This window comes from Somniosus microcephalus, chromosome 9 (genome assembly GCF_052327205.1).
Source record: "Somniosus microcephalus isolate GS21.2 chromosome 9, FLI_Smic_1.0, whole genome shotgun sequence".
Taxonomy (NCBI): Eukaryota; Metazoa; Chordata; class Chondrichthyes; order Squaliformes; family Somniosidae; genus Somniosus; species Somniosus microcephalus.
The window spans coordinates 168551941-168557199 of NC_140995.1; the positions used below are offsets into that span (position 1 = coordinate 168551941).

Below are 5259 nucleotides of genomic sequence, written 5' to 3' on the forward strand. Positions count from 1 at the left end.
GACTAGCTGAAGTGCTCTTGCAGCGAACTGGCATGGGCTCAATGGGCCAAATGGCCTCCTTCTGTGCTGTAACCATTCCATGACTCTAAGGGCTAGAAACTCAGTAAGGCCCCGCCAGCTTTGCGCCCAGTTACCGCCCAAAGAGGGCTTCTGCGCCAATAGAGGAGTTTGCGCTGATATTCAGCGCAGCGGTAATGGCGGCGGTAGCCGGTAGCGCTGCGCCGGCACCGGTGAAGTCATCGGTGTGCGCAGTGCCCCGGTTCTGCCCCGATACCGGCCCGACCCCCATATTTAGTTGCGGCCGCCTCTTCCACAGCGGCCGCAAACAACGTTCTGCAACCGTGGCCGTCCTGCAGCCTTAGTGGAGCTAGTTAAGGCGGAGGTGCGGCCGGTCGCTTTTTCGGAGGCCGCCTGCCCGCACCTCCTTCCCCGGCCTCCTCCACCCCCACCCCCCCGCGGCATTGCCGGCTGCTTTCCGCGAGCCCGGCACTTCTCCGTGGTGCCGGGCTCATTTGCCGGCACTATCAAGCGGCGATCTCCCCGTTGCAGGCACCTCCCCCTTAAGAGAAGGAGGAGGCCTGCCGTACCGCAGCCTGCCGCTCCGCAGCGGGTGGCGCAGCGGCACCTACAGCGCTGAAATTCAGTTTCAGCGCCCCAAGCGGGGGTGGGCACACCCTGGAATAGCGCCCGGTTCCGACTTGGGGCGCAAAAACTGAATTTCTGACGGTCGCAACTGGCTCCGCGCGCAGCGCTAACTTTTGGGTGCAAGCGAGCTGGCGGGGCCTTACTGAATTTCTAGGCCTAAGTGTCCCGGCTGAAAATGGTGACGTCATCAGACCCGCACCATTTAATAGGGCCGGGTAACGCGCATAGCTGCCTTAATAGGCACCATTAAGGGAAAGTCGACCTCAGGAGCGGGATGAAATGAGGAATGGGGTCGTGACCCGCCATGGCGACCGCCCGCACCCGACCCGCCCAGGTACAGAAAAGCCTTGGATTTGTTCTGTCTCCAGTCACAGAGGGCAATTCATTAGTCTTCACTCATCACTGCAGCAGGAAGGTTTCCGACGGAGTTACAAAATTGTTGGTGTCAGGTGGTATTATGTCTCTGCAAATAAGAAGAACTTAATTTGCTTTTAATGGGCAGGCTGATGTCTTATCCAAATATTTCAAAGTTGCCATTGCAGGTCACTTCAGATCTGGTTCACTGCTTATCTAATATGTATTCCACATATGATGATTACCTCTGACATAACTCCATTCTTATGTAAATGCTAATTTAGTTTGAAATCAGTATAAGCTGTTATAAATGACATTTGCATGTGCTTTAAGTAACATCTTAGATGTTATAAATGGTGATTTTATTATATATAAAAAAGAAAGAAAGACTTGCATTTATATCGCGCCATTCACGACCACTGGACCTCTCAAAGCGCTTTGCAGGCAATGAAGTACTTTTGGTCACTGTTGTAATGTGAGATATACATCTAACCATACATACATATTGGACCTGAAATTTCACAGGACTATCCCTGGTCTCCCGATACAACTTCAGCTTGCTTTTGGTTGTGAGACCTTGAGACCACCAGGAGATTTTGATGCCCACCTCCCCACCTACAGTGGGACATTCAGGGGCAGGTATTGCATTCCACATGGGCATATGTTTTAATTCTATTATCATGGAGGAGGGGAAGGAGCAGGAGAGGATGGAGAAAAGGAAATGGAGGGATATGCACACCACCAAATTGTTATCTGCAATCCCCCAGAGAAGATGCAGGCAACACTGACCTTATGAAGACTTTACTGAGCTGATGTGTTTTGGGAGAGTGCACTACACTAGAGAGGCAATATGGGAGCTGTGCCAGCTACTGTATGAGGACCAGCAACCATGGTCATCTACCTGCACTGCCCTGTCTGTGGCTATAAAGGTGATGAAGTGTGAAGCCTGGGCCATTTTAACTCCCAGGCCTTATTTAAATTGTGCTGAACTGTCTCCTGCTCGAAGGCGGCGGGAATGATGTCAATACTCGCAGGTGGGATCAGGATTGGGGCGGAAGCCGAAAGTTGGTGGGGACCCAGGTAAACGGTCCATGGTCCACCAACATAAGCTTAGTGCTGGGGTGGGGGTTTACCAACAGATGCCGGTGCTGGGACGGAAAGGGAAGGATGAGACTGGGGAGGCCCAAGGATTCCTTGTGGGGCCTAGAGGAGCACTTCTGCTCCTCCTAGCACATGATGGGGATTAAATTGAAATATTCAACCATGACAGCCACATTGCCCAAACATATTGCAGGACTCTCACTGACACACTTCCCTCTTTCTTGCAGGAGAAGGCTGCGCATAACAGGAAACAGCAGGGAAGAACTGGAGAAGGACAAGCATGTCTGTATATTTTAACTCCCATGGAGGAGACAGTGCTGGCCATCATGGGAAGGGGCATCACTGACGCCGTGGCCACTGGCGGGGCTGGAGGGATCTTGTTGAAGGTATCTGAATACCTAATCCTCCTTCTCTCTTCCCACTTCTCCCCCATTCCACAATCTCTTCTGACTCACAAGCTGCAGGTTGTATAAGCACCAACTTCTGATCTGCTGCCTCCATGCTGCCGGGTGATCATTAGGTGCACGCGTGTAATTACCTTCACCAAGATGGCGCCCTGTGCACTTTCCATCAGAAGTGTGTGCGCGCTTCACAGACCCCATTTCTAAGCCTTAGATGGCCGTGTAGCACCTAATAAATGGGCGCTACACAGCCCAATTTAGCCTCCAACACGTCCTCACAGAAATGTTAAAAAATGTTCACCATGACCTCTTCAGGCCACTCTGCTGCCTCTCGCTAGTATTGGTGGCAATTTTGGTACAGAGCAACTAGTACAATTTCTGGAGTTAATGTTGTGTTGTGGTGCTAATTACATCACTGGGCCGCGATTTCATGCATGCTAAGTAGGTCCCCGCCTACCTGGGGTGGGCGGCCCACTCACACCTGAATTCTGCCAGGTTAAAATGCTGCAGATGAGGGAATGCTGCATGACGGCCCCCCCATCCCGCCACCTCCCACCACACCGTCAATTTAACAACCATGTTGGGAGGGCTGGGGTAAAATGGGGGCATACATTTTTAATAATACCTTAACTTCTTCTCCCCACCTTCAAATAAAGGACTAATCTTTCAACTGAGAATCCACCCTAGAACATTATAAACATCAGAACTCTTTGCCCCTACAAGACCGTGCCATGACCTGATTGAATAAGTTAAAACAAAATAAATGCATCCTTTCAATTCAGTAGCCTTAGCGCCTCATTTGAGGCGCTAGAGGGCCTTGCGCCGGAGTTATGGCCAGTAGTGAAATTCCCTGGGGCCCTAAATCGGCGTTGCTCCGGTAGCGCTGCGCCGGCACCGATGACGTCATTGGTGTGCGCAGCGTCCCGGTTGCCGTGGTAACCCGCCTGAACTCCGAAATTGAGTTGCGGCCGCCTCGCCCGTGGCAGCCGCAACCAGCGTTTTGTCAGAGGTGCCTTACTGCAGTTAGCGCCGACGCATTAAATGCCCCGCGGCGGCCGGGCCGCTTTCCCGCCGGCCGCCTGCCCGCAGCTCCCTCCCCGGACTTCTCTCCCCCCCCCCCCCCCCCCGGAACAGATGCAAGCCCGGCACTTGTCCGAGGTGCTGGGCTCATTTTTAAGCAGATTTGCGCGGGCCGCAGCCGGGTGCAGGCAGCTCCTCCTTAACGGAAGGAGGAGGCCTGCACTTCCCCAGCCTGCCGCACCGCATCGGGTGCCGCAGCGCCGGAATTGCGGCGTGAAACGGCAGTTAGCGCCCTTTTCCAGGCGCTAAGACCCTTCAGTAGCGCCGGCAGCCGTTTGGGCGCGGCGCCACTGAATTTTTGGCACGCGCAGGGGACTTAGCGCCGGCACTAATTTCCGGCGCTAAAGCCCTGGCTAAGCCAAAACCCAATTTCTAGGCCAAAATAAGATGCACATTCTACTTCAAAACAACAAACTCTAAGTGCACAGAAGACAACCCAGTCTCCTCATATTGTGGTTCCTTTTGGTGGCTAAATGTCCCTTTCTTTCCCCTATTCTACTGCTTCGTCAAGGTTCAACCTCAGGGCCAGTATTGCAAAAGGTGGTTGTCTGTTCCTGTGCTACAAAAGGGTGATGGGACTAAAGTGGCCCTCTTCCCATGACAGCTTGGTCCTGGGAGGGAGATGCTGCTGACTGCATCTCTGCAGCTTGTGCCTGTGCAGCCTGGTGTTGCCTCCTACGTGCCACTGATGTGGTGCAGTGAGGAGGAAGGTTGGATGCCTGGCATGTGCTGCTGTCCTGAGAAATGACAGCCATAGGCAGGTCTCTTCTGGCTGTCACCATTCCACTGGGCCATGGATCTGTGTCTCCACTGATTAACAGGATGGTTGGTATACTGCCAGCTATTAGTTCCAGAAAGCCCTGAGAGAAAGCAGTCTGCATCCCGGACTCCAGGATCTGGAAGCTAGTGTGCAGGGTAGTGTCTATTGTGTCCTGTATTGCCGCCAGAGATCCAGCCTGTGCTTCCATTGAAAAGAAGGCACCGAAGGTTGGGAAGGCTGCTGAAGATTCCAGTGAAGCTGCTACATTCCCCATTCATGTCTGCAACAAAGAAAAATGTTCTCTGATGTTGCCACAAAGGAAGCGTGTAGAATCTAAAATTATACTTGTCAGTTGCCGTACATCCTTTGAGACTGATTTCAGAGCCCGCGTGTTGGTGTGAAGATCCTCAAACATCCTTTCTTTTCACATAAGTACCCATGTGTTCTGGGTCGCATAACTCAAAATTCATTGGAAGACTTTTCCTCTGCCCACTCTCCATTCCACCGGCTTTCTCATGCTCTGTAGATCGATCACTCAGTGCCATAGCTTCACTATCTAATGCTCCCTAGGTGAAATCCTAGAACAAACAAGGGGACAGGCCATATTAGATTTAGCACTGAGTAATGAGCCAGATTCAGTTAACAACCTAACGGTGCGTGAACATTTATCTAATAGCGTTCATAGCATGATCGAATTCAACGTAGTGTTTGAAAGGGAGAAACGCGAAGCAGCTACTAAGGGCTCGAGTTTCCAAGCCCCGTGGAGGTGGGTTTGGAGGCGGGAGTTGTGGGAAATTGCAGAATCGGGGGATGCGAACCCATCCCGCCCCCAACCCGTCTCCGTGCCAATGTCCCAGGAGGCGGGTATCCGACCTGTGCTGGGAGCCGCCTCCCTGAGGCGGGAAGGGGATTAGTGCC

The 5259-nt window shown here is 52.6% G+C and overlaps 1 pseudogene; it reads right to left on the reverse strand.

The window, feature by feature from the left end:
• Window positions 1-3997: 3997 nt before the first annotated feature.
• LOC147112823 (uncharacterized) lies at window positions 3998-4886 on the reverse strand (annotated as a pseudogene).
• Between the last annotated feature and the right edge of the window lie 373 nt (window positions 4887-5259).